The sequence below is a fragment of the Scyliorhinus canicula genome, chromosome 19, assembly GCF_902713615.1.
Source record: "Scyliorhinus canicula chromosome 19, sScyCan1.1, whole genome shotgun sequence".
NCBI lineage: Eukaryota > Metazoa > Chordata > Chondrichthyes > Carcharhiniformes > Scyliorhinidae > Scyliorhinus > Scyliorhinus canicula.
In genome coordinates, this window is record NC_052164.1 from 45,554,342 (window position 1) to 45,572,451 (window position 18,110).

The following is an 18,110-nucleotide window of genomic DNA, read 5'->3' on the forward strand; positions in this document are numbered from 1 at the left end:
CTCAGCCTTTCTGTAGTCAGCAAAAACCTTCAAACTTCCTCCAGAAACTCACCGAGGTGCTTCCACTGGCTTTATTGCTTGAGCAGAAATGAACCAAAAGCCCCTTGACTGCAACTTGTTGAGATTAAATGATCCCAGGAAATGGGTCCATCTGTCTTCCTAACAGGTGTTGCTTCAAGACTGAAGAAGGAACACTCATTGCACATCCAGGTTTAGCATTTGCGTGTTTCGTCAGTCTGTGACGTCAGTGATCTCATGTATGAAGACTTTTCAAATACACACAGAGGCTGTATCTACATGCTTAACCATACTCGCCTGAAATCATGTAGCCTGTGTGCAGCACCCCCTCCTTTCTCAACGGGGAAATGGCGGTGCAGCTACAAGAAGTGTTACATTGTTGAATTTCACGGCCTCAATGTACAGCCGAGACAACATTGTCAGCACAACCTTCAATTCCATTCTTCCTCATCTGTTTATCTCGCTTCTTTTTAAATTAACCAAATGCATAAATGATGACAGAATCATGGAATTGTTATGACACAGGAGACCGTTCGGCCTATTGTGACTGCATCAGCTCTCTAAACGAGTATCATGACTTAGTGCCATTCCCCTGCCTTTCTCCTGTACCCCTGAACATTGTTTCTATTCAAATAATCATCTAATGCCCTCTTCAATGCCTAGATTGAACCTGCCTCCACCACACTTCCAGGCCGTGCATTCCAGACCCGCAGCACTCACTGTGAAAAAGTTTTTTCTCGCATCACATTTGCTTCTTTTGTGAATCACTTTAAATCTGTGCCCTCTCATTCTTGATCCTTTTACGAGCAGGAACAATTTCTCCCTGTCGACTCTATCCAAGACCCTCATGATTTTGAACATCTCCATCGAATCTCCTCTTAACCTCCTTCTCTCCAAGGAGAACAGACTTAACCTCTCCAATCTATCCTCATAAATGGAAATTTATCTTGCCTGGAGCCATTCTTGTAAATCTCTCCTGCTTTCTCTCCAATGTTTTCACATCCTTCCTATAGTGTGGCACCCAGAACTGGGCACAATACTCCAGCTGAGATCTAACTAGTGTCTTGTGTAAATTCAGCATAACTACCTTGCTCTTGTACTCTATGCCCCTCTAAATAAAGCCCAGAATACTGTAAGCTTTTTTCACTGCTCTCCCCACCTGTCAAACCTCCTTTAATGATCAATGCACATAGATATCCAGGTCCCACTGATTAGCTACTAATTTAAGCAATTTCAACCCATTTCGTATTAGGCTGCAAACTGCTCATAATTTTGTGGGGAAATAATGAATGTCCCGTGTGGGAGAGAGAACAATGCCACTGCAGTGCAATAGAGGGTGTTTATCTGAGGTTGGTGTACTTTGTTGGGCCATGTTCTTTATATTGCTATAACTTTAGTGAGAGTCCATCCTCTGATGTTAGTTTCCCTGCTGTTTGGCCTTTCACACCTTTTGTTCTCTCTGGGGGCTGCCATTAGCACTCTTTCCCCTTGGTTTCTGTGGCCCTTAGCACCCAGTTTCCCTGGGTTTCTGTGGCTATGACTCATCTTTCATTCTCACTCCACAGTATAAATATTTCCCACTTTCTCTGTCTGTTAGCTTTGACAAAGAGTCAACGGACTCAAAACGTTGGCTCTTTTCTCTCCCTATAGATGCTGCCAGACTTGCTGAGATTTTCCAGCATTTTCCTTTTCACTTTAGTGAGAGTGTTTGATGCTGATACTCAGTGCATGATATTGAAGAGTTAGTTTGAATGGCATGTTAATGTTTTTTGAGAACAAAATATTTTCTTGTCTATGGTTTCACTTGAGACTGACAAATTTTGGGTTTAAGTGCATGTCCTTCCATTGCTATCTTTCCTGTGGTATCTGTAGTTTGGGTTAAATAATCTGCTATATTCATTTTTCATCAGCCTTGTGTTGCAAAGATGTGGGGCGCAAATCTCCCAACGGGAGTCTAAGTGCCGATGCCGGAGTGAAAACAGGAGTGTTTCACTCCGGCGTCGGAGCCCGCTCCCAGCCCCCTATTCTCCCGCGGGGCAGTGGAGAAAAGGAGGTCCTCCCTTAGAGAGTCCTCCCGCCGATGGGCACCAGTGGGCACCGATCATGGGCCAGACCCCATCGGAGGCCCGCCCCCCCCCGGTGCAGGAACCCCCCCCCCCCCCACAGGCCCCCCCCCCCCAGCGTTCCCATGCAGTTCCCGCTGGCAGCGACCAGGTGTGGATGGCTCCCGCGGGAACCTGTCATGTTGGGCGTCCGCTCGGCCCATCCGGGCCGGAGAATTGGCGCCCGCCTTTTGCAAACGGCGAGTGGCGTTTCTCCAAGCGGCCAGCCGTGATTCTCGCCGCGCTGGTTTGGGGGGGGGTGGGGTGAGAATCGCGTGTGGGTGCCGGGGCGGCATGGCGGGACTCGCGCGGCGCCCCGGCAATTCTCCCACCCGGCGTGGGGTGGGGGGGGGGTAGAATTCCGCCCGTGCTATTTGGATATCTCATCGGCTGACTTGCACAGTGAACTTATTTTAAAAAGGAACATTTCACTGGAACACAAAGACACTAACTTAAAAAGGAACTGCTGACAATTTGTATCTGTGTAGCCGCATGCCATGTCATGGTGATGGTAGGTGGGATTATCCAGCCTCCCAGCCGCATGTTTCTTGGCAACGGGAGCCATTCGCTGCCGGTTGGATGCTTTATTCCCACCACTGCTAATGGGAATTCCCACAGAAGCCACTCCATGCCGCCAGCAAACCCACGATGGGATGCGCTGCTGGCGGGACCACAATATTCCACCGCCAGCAAATGGCCTGAGAATTCCTGCTGTTGTATCCATGGAGACCCTCAGCAGAGGCAAGGGGCGGGATTCTCTGCAGCCCTGCACCAAAATCACGTTTGGCGGAGAATCATTCTTTACACGGGAATCATAGCCGGCGCCGCTCCACCAGAGAATCACTCGCGCGCGGATTACGCGGCGCGGCTGGAGGGCCATTGACAGAGGCCCCACCCAGCGATTCTCTGGGCACAACTGCCCGAGTTCCCGACGGCGTGGTTCGAACCACGTATTGCTGGTTAGGAACCTTGGGTGGCGGCTGCGGACTCAGTCTGCGGCCGCCTTGGTGGGGGGGCGGGGGGATCAATTACCGGGGGGGGGGTGCCTTATGGGAGGCCGGGGTGGCAATCGGCTGTATTCTATGTAGTGGCGCGGGGCCGATTGTTGGGACCTTCTTTCCCCGCCCAGGTCTGCCGGCTGAGTCCACCATCGCATTCAGCGCAGCCGCTTGAGGCCACGGCCATGCGCATGCGCGGACTCTGAATCAGGGGCGAAATTCTCTGCAGACCGTCGTAACGCCGATTTCCGGCGAGCAAAATTGGAGTAGATGACTCCGGCGTGGGGGCCTTCTTTTAGGCGGCGATTCTCCGTTCCCGGAGGGGCCAGCAGCTGACTGACGCGATACGCGTCAGTTTCACCAGCTGCGGAAGTGGTGAGACCCGGCGTTTATTGGAGGAGGAGGAGGAGAGAGACTGACCCGGCGTTTGGGGGGGGGGGGGGGTTGCGGCATCGGGGGGGGGGTTGCGGCATCGGGGGGGGGGGGGTTGCGGCATGGGGGGGGGGTTGCGGCATCGGTGGGGGGTTGCGGCATCGGGGGGGGTTGCAGCCTCGGGGGGGGGGTTCCGGCATTGGGGGGGGGTTGCGGCATCGGGGGGGGGGGGGGTTGCGGCATGGGGGGGGGGTTGCGGCAATCGGGGGGGGGGTTCTGGCATTTGGGGGGGTTGCGACATCGGGGGGGGTTGCGGCATCGGGGGGGGTTGCGGCATCGGGGGGGGTTGCGGCATCGGGGGGGGGGGTCCCTGCGGCATCAGGGGGGGGTTGCGGCATCGGGGGGGGGGTTCCGGCATTTGGGGAGGGGGGCGTTGCGGCATCGGGGGGGGGGGTTGCGGCATCGGGGGGGGGTTCCGGCATTTGGGGGGGGGTTGCGGCATCGGGGAGGGGTTCCGGCATTTGGGGAGGGGGGAGTTGCGGCAATTGGGGGGGGGGGTTGCGGCATCGGGGGGGGTTTGGGGGGCAGCGGCGTGCAGAGAGGGGGGGCGACGGATGCCCGGGGCCAACGCACCGTCGCCCCCCCCCCTCTGTACGCCGCTGCCCCAACCACCCCCCCTCACCACCTCTACCTCCCTCCAACGTCCCTACCCCCCTCCCCACCACCCCTACCCCCCTCCCCACCACCCCATCCCCCCTCCCCACCACCCCTACCACCACCCCTACCCCCCTCCCCACCACCCCTACCCCCCTCCCCACCACGCTACCCCCTCCCCACCACCCCTATCCCCCTCCAACGCCGCCCCCCCCATCTCTCGCAACGCCGCAACCTCCTCCCCTCAACGCCGGGTCCCCCCCCTCAACGCCGGTACCCACACCCCGTCCCCCTCCCTCTGAAGGCCGGTACCCACACCCCCCCTCTCCTCCTCCCCCCCTTCCTTCCTCCTCCCCCCCATCTTCCTCCTCCCCCCTTCCTTCCTCCGTCCCCCCTCCTTCCTCCTCCCCCCCTTCCTTCCTCCGTTAGTGGGGGGGGTGCGGCGTTAGTGGGGGGTGGGGGGTGGGGGGGTGCGGCGTTGGAGGGGGGTAGGGGTGGTGAAGTGGGTAGGGGTGGTGGGGGAGGGGGTTGGGGTAGGGGCAGCTGCATGCAGAGGGGGGGGCGACGGTGCTTTGGCCCCGGGCATCCGTCGCCCCCCTCCTCTGCACGCCGCTGCCCCTACCCTAACCCCCCCTCACCACCCCTACCCCCTTCACCACCCCTACCCCCCTCCAATGCCGCACCCCCCCCACCCCCCACCCCCCACTAACGCCGCACCCCCCCCCCCACTAACGGAGAAAGGAAGGGGGGGAGGAAGGAAGGGGGGGAGGAGGAAGGAAGGGGGGGAGGAGGAAGGAAGGGGGGAGGAGGAAGGAGGGGGGGAGGAGGAAGGAGGGGGGGAGGATGAGAGGGGGGGGTGTGTGGGTACCGGCCTTCAGAGGGAGGGGGACGGGGTGAGGGTACCGGCGTTGAGGGGGGGGGACCCGGCGTTGAGGGGGGGGGGGGTCCCGGCGTTGAGAGGGGGGGGACCCGGCGTTGAGAGGGGGGGGGACCCGGCGTTGAGAGGGGGGGACCCGGCGTTGAGAGGGGGGGGTTGCGGCGATGAGGGGGGGTTGCGGCGTTGAGGGTGGGCGTTTGCGGCGTTGCGAGAGATGGGGGGGCGGCGTTGGAGGGGGGTAGGGGTGGTGGGGAGGGGGGTAGAGGTGGTGGGGAGGGGGGTAGGGGCGTTGGAGGGAGGTAGGGGTGGTGAGGGGGGGGGTGGTTGGGGTAGGGAGCAGCGGCGTACAGAGGGGGGGGGCGGCGGTGCTTTGGCCCCGGGCATCCATCGCCCCCCCTCTCTGCACGCCGCTGCCCCCAAACCACCCCCCGATGCCGCAACCCACCCCCCGATGCCGCAACCCACCCCCCCCGATGCCGCAACCCACCCCCCCCGATGCCGCAACCCACCCCCCCCGATGCCCCCCCCGATGCCGCAACCCCACCCCGATGCCGCAACCCCCCCCCGATGCCGCAACCCCCCCCCGATGCCGCAACCCCCCCCGATGCCGCAAACCCCCCCCCCCGATGCCGCAACCCACCCCCCGATGCCGCAACCCCCCCCGATGCCCCCCCGATGCCGCAAACCACCCCCCGATGCCGCAACCCACCCCCCGATGCCGCAACCCACCCCCCGATGCCGCAACCCACCCCCCCGATGCCGCAACCCACCCCGCTCCAATGCCTACTCCACCGCCCCCCCACCGCTCCCCACCGCGCTCCAATGCCTCCAATGCCTCCTCTACCGCGTCCCCCACCGCCCCCCCCACCGCTCCCCACCGCGCTCCAATGCCTCCTCCACCGCTCCCCACCGCGCTCCAATGCCACTACCCACCCCACGCGCAATCGCCCCCCGTCACTGAACGGCGTCAACCATCATCAATGGTTGACAACGTTTTAAAGCAACTGTGATTTTCGCCGACGTGACCACGTCGGCGGGACTTCGGCCCATCCGGGCCGGAGATTTGTGGAAACTAAAAATATAATGACATCCCGCCGGCGCCAGCTGTTTTCAGAGGCTGCCGGCGGGATTTGCACAGCGCCGGTTTTTGGCCGGTCAGAGATTTAAAAACCCTGCGGGAGTGGGAATAACGCCGCTGCCGGCAGATTCTCCGACCCTGCGTGGGGTCGGAGAATCCCGCCCCAGAAGTGTAGGGGCCCTGCCAGCCACCTGCCCCTGTAGGAGAATAGCTGCTAAAACTTTCAAGGAATCTCCAGAGTGAAACTCCAGTGTTTTTACGTTTGCATGGGGGCATAGCTCCACTTTCGGAGAATCCAGCCCAAGGACTTCCCTGGAGGCTTCCTTCCATCTCATCCAAACAGAAGAATTAACTATTCAGGAGTTAATTGCTGGAACCTTAATAATTAATCACCTTAGTTGAAACAATGGCAAAAAGTAGCTGTGTCTCCATTTTGGAATATGCAACTGACATGGGGAGAGGTTATACGATACAATCTTTTGCATGGATGCTTAAATTTGGGATTTGGCAGATATTCTAGACACAGGAGTGAGCTGCTGTCTTTGACCCTCTCTCTCTTTACTATATTCCATCTACGCTTTGAACCATGTTTCGTTGAGTTAAACATGTGTCTGCATCCCTCCAGCAGTCAGAGACTCTCTACTGAAAACCATTGGATTTCTACAAGTGTTTCCAGGACAATCGGAATATGAAAAAATGAAAATGAAAATGAGCTGCAACATTAAACTAATGACTTTGGCCAAAAAACCACCTCCTCCGGATACAATCAGCAATTTTTTTCATTGACTGGCTTTTATTTTTATCTGCACTTTCACTTGGTCAAGTTTGACATCTGACACTGTAAAGTTGCATATTCTTTCCTGCATACTTGGTTTTTGAGTGTGAGTTTGCCACGTTAGTGGGAAATCGGATATATTTGTGCATTTTTAAATATTTCTACCTGGGTGGGTTTTTAAATATTTTTACCTGGGTGGGTTTTCGCACAATAAATCTAACGCCTTTTGTGTTTAACTCAAGAATACTTGTGTAGCTTAATTCTTACAAACTGCAAACAGTCAATTGCATACAAATGAATTGGCAACGTGTGGGAGTCACCACTGTTGTATATATCACATACGAGATGCAAGACGGTAAGGCTCCTGGACTACAGGTATGGGGGGTAGATCCCTGCCTGCTGGCTCCGCCCAGTAGGCGGAGTATAAATGTGTGTGCTCACCGAGCTGCAGCCATTTCAGCAGCAGCTGCAGGAGGCTACACAACTCTGCTTAACAAAACCTCGATTACACCCTACTCTCGTCTCGTCATAATTGATAGTGCATCAATTTACTAAGCAGAGATTTTACAACTATGGATCTCCGCATCAAGCTTGATCGCCTGCAGCTGCATCCTCAAGCAGACAATGCCAAGTCGGCCTTCACCCACTGGCTAGCTTGCTTTGAAGCTTACATCGGATCTACGATAGAACAACCCACAGAGGCACAGAAACTCCAGATCCTGTATACACGGCTGAGCTCCGTCCTAATCCGGGACGCGTCCACTTACGCTGAGGCCTTGGTGCTTCTGAAAGAGAACTACACCCAACAAACCAACAAACTCTATGCCAGGCACCTCCTGTTCACGCGGCATCAACTCCCCGGTGAGTCTGTGGAAGATTTCTGCCGTGCCCTGCACGCTCTGGCGAGGGACTGCGATTGCCAGGCCATTTCGGCCGTTGAACATTCCGAAATCCTAATCAGGGACGCTTTTGTTACGGGTATAGAGTTGCCGTATATCTGCCAGCGCCTCTTAGAAGGGGCTACCCATGACCTCGCGGTGACCAAGAAACTCGCGACCTCACTAACGGTCGCCTCCCATAATGTACAAGCCTACGCCCCCGACCGCACAGCGCCTCCCTCCTGGACATCGTGGACCTCACCAGCGAACACCTCATCGTGGACGCCACCAGCGACCGCCCCATCGTTCACCCCATCAGCGACTGCCCCCTGCCAACCCCAGGCCTGTGACGCGCAGCAGCCAACCAACCCCAGAGTACCCAAGTGCTACTTATGCGGACAGACAAAGCACCCCCGGCAGCGCTGCCCGGCGTGGAGCGCACTTTGCAAGGCCTGCGGGAAGAAAGGACATTTCGCTACGGTGTGCCAGGCCCGCTCGATCGCCGCTGTAACCAGGCCCATTGTTCCTGCACCCCTCACGTGCGGCCCGTGGGCGCCGCCATCTTCACCCCATCAGGCCTCGTGCAGCCCGTGGGCGCCGCCATCTTTAACACCAACCGCCACGTGCGCCTCGTGACCGCCGCCATCTTCCCCGCCTCAGGACCCTTGCTGGTCGAGCACCTCATCGGGCCGCTCATCACTTGCAACCGCCACCGACCAGCCAGGGGCTGTCCAACACCAGCTACAGCTCGCCTCCATCACGATTGACCAGTCCCAGACGTACAACCTCGCAACCGCGTCAACGACGGTAAAGGTTGATGGGCACAAGACATCCTGCCTTCTTGACTCCGGGAGCACAGAGAGCTTCATCCACCCCGATATGGTAAGGCGCTGCTCCCTCGCAGTACACCCCATCACACAACAAATGGGGTGTCACTAATGGAGTCTCGATCTTCCAACGGGAGATGGACCGAATGGTTGACAGGTACGGACTGCGAGCTACCTTCCCGTACCTGGATAATGTCACCATCTGTGGCCACGACCAGCAGGACCACGTCGCTAACCTTTCCAAATTCCTCCACACCGCCAAACGCCTCAACCTTACGTACAACAAGGAGAAGTGTGTGTTTAGCACCAACCGCTTAGCCATCCTCGGCTATGCGGTGCAAAATGGAGTTCAAGGGCCCGACCCTGATCGCATGCGCCCCCTCATGGAACTCCCTCTCCCCCACTGCCCCAAGACCCTCAAACGATGTCTGGGGTTCTTCTATTACTACCCCTCTGGGTCCCTAACTATGCGGACAAGGCCCGCCCACTCATTCACTCCACCGCTTTTCCCCTGACGGCCGAGGCTCACCAGGCCTTCAACCGTATCAAGTCCGACATCGCCAAGGCCGCGATGCACGCGGTCAACGAGACACTCCCCTTCCAAATCGAGAGCGATGCATCAGACGTCGCTCTGGCCGACACCTTCAACCAGGCAGGAAGGCCTGTGGCATTCTTTTCACGCACCCTCCGTCGAGAAGGAGGCCCAAGCCATCGTAGAAGCTGTGCGGCTTTCACTCTCCTCACTGACCAACGGTCGGTTGCCTTCATGTTAAATAACACAGAGGGGCAAGATCAAAAATGATAAAATCTTGAGATGGAGGATCGAGCTCACCACATACAATTACGAGATTTTGTATCGCCCTGGTAAGCTCAATGAGCCCCCTGATGCCCTATCCCGAGGTACATGTGCCAGCACGCAAGTGGTCCACGACGCTCTCTGTCACCCAGGGATCACCCGGTTCTTTCACTTCATAAAGGTAAAGGCCCACAATCTGCCCTACTCCATTGCGGAGGTCAGGACTGTCACCAGAGACTGCCAGGTTTGCGAGGAATGCAAACCGCAATTCTACCAGCCAGACCGCGCGCATCTAGTGAAGGCTTCCCGTCCCTTTGAACACCTCAGCATGGGTTTCAAAGGGCCCCTCCTCTCCACCGACCGCAACACGTACTTCCTTAACGTGGTCGATGAATACTCCAGATTCCCCTTCGCCGTCCCATGCCCCATGCCACAGTCATCAAAGCACTCAACACCATCTTTGCCCTGTTCGGTTTCCCTGCCTACATCCACAGCGACCGGGGATTCTCCTTTATGAGCGATGAGCTGCGTCAGTATCTACTCAGCAAGGGCATTGCCTCAAGCAGGACGACCAGCTACAACCCCCGTGGAAATAGGCAGGTGGAGCGGGAGAATGGGACGGTCTGGAAGACTGTCCAGCTGGCCCTACAGTCCAAAAATCTTCCGGTCTCCCGCTGGCAGGTCCTCCCCGACACCCTTCACTCCATCCGATCGCGACTTTGCACTGCGACTAATGCAACACCCCATGAACGTCTCCTTGCCTTCCCCAGGAAGTCCACCTCCGGGGTTTCACTCCCAACGTGGCTGGCAGCTCCAGGACCTGTTCTCCTCCGCAAGCACATGCAGCTCCACAAGGCAGACCCGTTGGTCGAGAGGTTACAGCTACTCCATGTAAACCCGCAGTACGTCTACGTGGCGTACCCTGATGGCCGCCAAGACACAGTCTCCCTCAGGTTCCCCACCCCGCCCCCTGCCTCGGTGCCACCCTTCCTCTCCCCCAGCACACCTCACCACAGCCCCTGCTCCATCTGTCCTCCCCTTTGTCCCACCAGGGGATGAGGATGAGGTCTACACGCTCCTGGAGTCACCGGCGACCGAGCCAATGCCTGCATCACCACCGGGACTGTGGCGCTCACAACGGAGGATCAAGCAACCGATCGGCTGAATTTGAGAACTTCCACCAAAATGTTAACCTTAAAATGCATGTAAATAGTTTTTCCACCACCCCTGCTGGACCCCTTTTTAACAGGGGGTGAATGTGGTAGTCACCACTGTTGTATATATCACATACGAGATGTAACACGGTAAGGCTCCTGTACTACCGGTACGGGGGTAGATTCCTGCCTGCTGGCTCCTCCCAGTAGGCAGAGTATAAATGTGTGTGCTCACCGAGCTGCAGCCATTTCAGCAGCAGCTGCAGAAGGCTGCACATCTCTGCTTAATAAAGCCTTGATTACACTCTACTCTCATCTCGTTGTAATTGATAGTGCATCACAATGTAGCATCTTTTTAAAATTCTAAATCTCTGTGACAACCAAACGAGGAACTGGAAAAGAGAGGAGCCATTTGCACCATTTCTAACCTGGTCGTAACAGTTGCTTCATTTCATAGAACATAGAACATAGAACAGTACAGCACAGAACAGGCCCTTCAGCCCTCGATGTTGTGCCGAGCCTTGTTCGAAACCAAGATCAAGCCGTCCCACTTCTTGTCATTCTGGTGTGCTTCATGTGCCTATCCAATAACCGCTTGAAAGTTCCCAAATTGTCCGACTCCACTATCACAGCAGGCTGTCCATTCCACACCCTAACCACTCTCTGAGTAAAGAACCTACCTCAGACATCCCTCCTATATCTCCCACCCTGAACCTTATAGTTGTGCCCCCTTGTAATAGCTACATCCACCCAAGGAAATAGTCTCTGAACGTCCACTCTATCTATCCTCCCCATCACCTTACAAACCTCTATTAAGTCGCCTCTCATTCTCCTCCGCTCCAAAGAGAAAAGCCCCAGCACCCTCAACCTTTCCTCATAAGACCTATCCTGCAAACCAGGCAGCATCCTGGTAAATCTCCTTTCCAATGCTTCCACATCCTTCCTACAGTGAGGTGACCAGAACTGCACACAATACTCCAAATGTGGTCTCACCAGGGCCATGTACAGTTGCAGCATAACCCTGCGGCTCTTAAAATCAAGCCCCCTGTTAATAAACACTAATACAGTTAGCCTTCTTCACGGCTCTGTCCAATTGAGCAGCAAGCTTCAGAGATCTAAAGACATGAGCCCCAAGATCTCTCCGTTCCTCCACATTCCTCAGAATCCTGCCGTTGACCCTGTAATCCGCATTCAAATTTTTCCTACCAAAATGAATCACCTCGCACTTATCAGGGTTAAACTCCATCTGCCATTTTTCGGCCCAGCTCTGCATCCTATCAATGTCTCTTGAAAAATGAAAATGATAAATGAAAATCGCTTATTGTCACGAGTAGGCGTCAATGAAGTTACTGTGAAAAGCCCCTAGTCGCCACATTCCGGCGCCTGTTCGGGGAGGCTATTACGGGAATTGAACTGTGTTGCTGGCCTGCCTTGGTCTGCTTTCAAAGCCATTGATTTAGCCCTGTGCTAAACAGCCCCTACAACAGCCCTCCACCTCATCCACTACTCCACCAATCTTGGTGTCATCAGCAAATTTACTGATCTACCCTTCAGCCCCCTCCTCCAAGTCATTGATAAAAATCACAAATAGCAGAGGACTCAGCACTGATCCCTGTGGTACGCCGTTGGTAACTGGTCTCCATCCTGAAAATTTTCCATCCACCACCACTCTCTGTCTTCTATGCGATAGCCATTACTTATCCAATTGGCCAAATTTCCCTCTATACCACACCTCCTTACTTTCTTCATGAGCTGACTATGGGGAACCCTATCAAACGCCTTACTAAAATCCATGTATACAACATCAACTGCTCTACCTTCATCTACACACCTAGTAACCTCCTCAAAGAATTCAATCAAATTTGTGAGGCAAGACTTACCTTCACGAATCTGTGTTGACTACCCCGGATTAAACTGCATCTTTTCAAATGGTCATAAATCCTATCCTTCAGAACTTTTTCCATTAATTTACCGACCACCGAAGTAAGACTAACCGGCCTATAATTACCCAGGTCATTCCTATTCCCTGTCTTGAACAGAGGAACAACATTCGCCACTCTCCAGTCCTCTGGCGTATCCCCGTGGACAATGAGGGCCCAAAGATCAAAGCCAAAGGCTCTGCAATTTCATCCCTTGCCTCCCAAATAATCCTGGGATATATGCCATCTGGCCCAGGGGACTTGTCAACCCTAAGGTTTTTCAAAATTGCTAATACATCTTTCCTCAGAACATCAGCCATGATCTAATTGAATGGCGGAGCAGGCTCGAGGGGCCAGATGGCCTGCTCCTGCTCCTAGTTCTTATGTTCTTATCTACCTCCCCCAGCCTACCTGCCTGTATCACACTCTCATCCTCAAAAACATGGCTCCTCTCCCTGGTGAACACTGAAGAAAAGTATTCATTCAAAGCCTCTCCTATCTCTTCTGACTCCATGCACAAGTTCCCACTACTGTCCTTGACCGGCCCTAACCTCACCCTGGTCATTCTTTTATTTCCTTGATCTGACCCGCCAAGGAATTCTCATGCCCCCTCCTAGCTCTCCCAAGCCCTTTTTTTTTTAGCTCATTCCTTGCTACCTTGTAACTTTCAAGCGACCCAACTGAACCTTGTTTTCTCATCCTTACATACGCTTCCTTTTTCCTCTTGACAAGATATTCAACCTCTTTTGTGAACCATGGTTCCCTCACATGGCCATTTCCTCCCTGCCTGACAGGGACATACCTATCAAGGATACGCAGTATTTGTTCCTTGAACAAGCTCCACTTTTCATTTGTGCCTTTCCATGACAGTTTCTGTTCCCATCTTATGCTCCCTAATTCTTGCCTAATCGCATCATAATTACCCCTCCCCCAATTATAAACCTTGCCTTGCCGTATGGCCCTATCCCTCTCCATTGCAATAGTGAAAGACACTGAATTGTGGTTACTATCTCCAAAGTGCTCTCCCACAAACAAATCTAACACTTGGCCCACTTCATTACCCAGTACCAAATCCAATGTATCCTCACCTCTTGTCGGCCTATCCACATATTGTGTCAGGAAACTCTTCTGCACACACTGTACAAAAACTGCCCCATCCAAACTATTCAACCTATAGAGGTTCCAATCAATATTTGGAAAGTTAATGTCGCCCATGACAACCACCCTGTGACCTCCACACCTTTCCATAATCTGTTTTGCAATTTCTTCCTCCACATCTCTATTACTATTTGGGAGCCTATAGAAAACTCGTAACAATGTGACCACTCCTTTCCTATTTCTAACTTCAGCCCATATTACCTCAGTAGGTAGATCCCCCTCAAACTGCTTTTCTGCAGCTGTTAAACTATCCTTGATTAACAATGCTACTCCTCCACCTCTTTTACCACCTTCCCTAATCTTCCTGAAACATCTAAACCCCGGAACTTCCAACAACCATTCCTGTCCCTGTTCTAACCATGTCTCCGCAATGCCCACAACATCGTAGTCTCAGGTACCAATCCACGCTCCAAGTTCACCTACCTTATTCAGGGTGCTCCTTGCATTGAAGTAGACACACTTTAACTCACCTTCCTGCCTACTGGTACATGCCTTCGACCTTGATACCCTCCTCAGTACCTCACTACTCTCAACACTGGCTTCTGGACGACAGCTTATTTTCCCATCCCCTTACAAATTAGTTTCAACCTCCCTGAAGAGCCGTAGCAAATTTCCCTGCCAGGATATTGATGCCCCTCTGGTTCAGGTGCAAACCGTCCTGTCTGTACAGGTCCCACCTTCCCCAGAATGTGCTCCAATTATCCACGTACCTGAAACCCTCCCTCCCACACCATCCCTGCAGCCACGTGGTTATCTGCACTCTCTCCCTGTTCCTCATCTCGCTGACACGTTGCACCGGCAACAAACCAGAGATGACAACATGGTTTGTCCTGGCTCTCAGCTTCCACCCTAGCTCCCTAAATTCCTGTTTTAAATCCCCGTCCCTTCTCTTACCTATGTCGTTGTACCGATGTGTACCACGACTTGTGACTGTTCTCCCTCCCCGTTAAGGATTCTGAAAACACGGTCCGAGGCATCACGGACCCTGGCACCCAGGAGGCAACATACCGTCCGTGAGTCTCTTTCGTTGCCACAGAACCGTCTATCTGTCCCTCCAATTAGCGAGTCCCCAATAACTATTGCTCACCCTCCTTCCCTTCTGAGCCACAGGGTTGGACTCAGTGCTGGAGATCCATTCACCGTGGCTTACCCCTGGTAGGTCGTCCCCCTCAACAGTATCCAAAGCGGTATACTTGTTACTGAGAGGAACGACCACAGAGGATCCCTGCACTGACTGCTTCCTCCCAGCCCCTTCTCACTGTCACCCATCTATCTCGATTCTTCGGAGTAACTACATCCCTGAAGCTTCTATCTCTGACCACCTCTGCCTCCCGAATGATCCAAAGTTCATCCAGCTCCAGCTTCAGTTCCCTAACGCGCTTTCTGAGGAGCTGGAGATGGGTGCACTTCCCACAGGTGAAATCAGCAGGGACACTGACGGCGTCCCTCACCTCAAACATTCTGCAGGAGGAACATTACACTGCCTTCCCTGCCATCCCCTCCTGATATCTTGTGGATAAAAACAAGAAAAAGAAAGAAAGAAAGAGCTTACCTGATATTCACTCAACCCCTTAGGTTAGAGGAGGTGGAAGGGTGGGGGACGCTACAAGTGTAGTGTCTCGAGTTTAGGAACCGCCCAACTTAAATACAGGTAAAAATAAAACACTTAACCAGCAACCACTGCGCCCCGCACGATAACAACAATCAGCTGTTATGGGCCCGAGCAAACAATTTAAAGCTTTACTCCTTACACAGCAGTCACTCTATCCTCACTCCGACCGGATTCAGCTGGAAATCGCCAACTGTAAGTTTAGCAAGCACTCACTCAGCAACCACTGTGTCCCGCACTATAACAGCACTGAACACTTTGTCAAGCTGCTGCTGGACTATGAACAAATTCAGTGTCAAAATATTTTGCTGTTTATGGTTCAGTCAGTGAGACCGAGGATGTTGTTGGATGTGTAGAAACTTAATAGGGATGACCAAGTGGTATAGAGGACCTCCCAAGACAGAGCTGGATAAATGCAGAAAGTCCACACAGAGCCCAGCCCCAAGAGCTCACTGTTAGAGCGAGCTTGCAGAGTTTGGAGTAGGGAAGAAGTTGCTGCACTGGCATTGGCTGATGTGACGCTCAGGCCTGCCGAAATCTGGAATTGCAACCTGATGTACCATCAATGACTACGTGACAAATGGTGAACTATTGTGGCTTTATTGTGCTAGATGTGAAGCCTCCTGCAGCTGGACCCAAGAATGGGGGGCAGTGCAGGAGAACGTACACTTTTATACAGAGCCTGCTGGGTGGAGCCAGCAGGTCGGAATTTACTGTAATGACTGGAGTACAATGGCAGTGTATCGGAATACATGTAATGTATGATCAGTGGTTTACCACATTCACCCCCTGTTTAAAAAGAGTCCAGCGGGGGTGAAGCGAAGTTACAGGTCGAGTCTGTCAGGGGCTTTGACCTTCCTCCGCGATCGCCTCAGTCCCGGCTGTGGTTTGGGCGCCGATGTGAGTAACTGCGACTCCGGGAGCGACAATAAACTGATGTACCATCAATGACGACGCGATGAATGGTGAACTATTGTGGCTTTACTATGCCAGATGTTAAGCCTCCTGCAGCTGGACCGAAGAATGGGGAGCAGTGCAGGAGAGCGTACACTTTTATACAGAGCCTGCTGGGTGGAGCCAGCAGGCTGGGATTTACTGTAATGACTGGAGTACAATGGCAGTGTACCGTAATACATGTAATGTATGATCAGTGGTTTACCACACAACATTCAGGAGAGCTGGCGCAGCTTTGACTGAAAGCAAATGTTGCAATTTATCCAGACTATGGTGCAAGGAACAAATACTGCACTTCTATATGATAATCTTTATTATTGTCACAAGTAGGCTTATATTAACACTGCAAAGAAGTTACTGTGAAAATCCCCTAGTCGCCACACTCCAACGCCTGTTCGGGCACACAGAGGGAGAATTCAGAAAGTCCAATTCACCTAACAAGCACGTCTTTTGGGACTTGTGGAAGGAAACCAGAGCACCCGGAGGAAACCCATGCAGACAGGGGGAGAATGTGCAGACGCCACACAGACAGTAACCCAAGCGGGAATCAAACCTGGGACCCTGGCGCTGTGAAGCAACATCGCTAACTACTGTGCTACCGTGCCACCCATTGTGAAAGCTGCATTCAGCCTCAAGTTGTGTTCTGAGCTGAAAAGTTGTTCAAATTATATGTTGCTTCAAAGTTCATCCAGCTCAGACGTATAGTAGCATAGTGATTATGTTACTGACGTAGTAATCCAGAGCTTGAACTAGTTGTCCAGGGACATGAGGCAGAATTTTAACTAAAGAGAGCTACTCACAGAGGGATGGTGGGTTGTGGGCGGGGTGTGTGGAAGGGGGGAGTGAGAGGGCAGGATGTGGAATTACCATATCCACTTTATCAGTGGGTTTGCCAAAGTTCTTTAACTCAGCCACGGTATTCACATCTCGCTTTCGGGATTCCCAAGCACTGAGTGTGATGATGACCCACACTCAGCAACAAAAAGTGGAATCTTAACAAAGAACAAAAAAAGGTACAGCATAGGAGCAGGCCCTTCGGCCCTCCAAGCCTGTGCCGATCATGATGCCCGCTCTAAAAACAAAATCTTCTGCCCTCAGTCGCTCTGTATCCCTCTATTTCCTCCCTATTCATGTACCCATCCAGATGCCTCTTAAATATTGCTAATGTGCATCTTCCACCACATCCTCTGGCAGCACATTCCAGGCAACCACCACTCTCTGCGTGAAAAAACCTACCAAGCACATCTCCCCTAAACTTTCCCCCTCTCACTTGAACCTGTGCCCCTTGTAATTAACACTTCTCTTTTTGTACTACTTCTGATAGTAATGTTGTATTGCTTTGTGCAATATAAGTTACTCACTTGCTTCTTCCAGAGTGATCTTTAACTCGATGTTCCAATTAGAGCAAATACTTTATTGAGCAACGTTGACAAATTAACTGTAAGTTTGTTCTCTCTCCAATGCTTAAATTAGATGTTACATGAACAAGATTAAATAAGAAAGGGCAGCTCGGTGGCACAGTGGTTAGCATTGCTGCCTACGGCGCTGAGGACCCGGGTTCAAATCCCGGCTCTGATCACTGTCCATGAGGAGTTTGCACATTCTCTCCGTGTCTGCGTGGGTTTCACCCCCACAACCCAAAAAACTTGTGCAGGATAGGTGGATTGGCCACGCTAAATTACCCCTTAATTGGAAAAAATAATTGGGTACTCTAAATTTATTTTTTAAAAAGATTAACTAAGAAATACTTGTGATTAGCTACACCTGCGCTGAGCTGTCTTTGTCTGCTTGTGGTCACTAGTCCCTGTCCTTGCGAAGAGACCGATCTTGGCTTGAGTGTGCCTTTTATACCCATCTCTCGTGCTGCCCTCTAGTGATTACTTGGTTATTACATCTATACATTAACCCCTTGTGTACATACAGATATGTACTCTCTGAGTG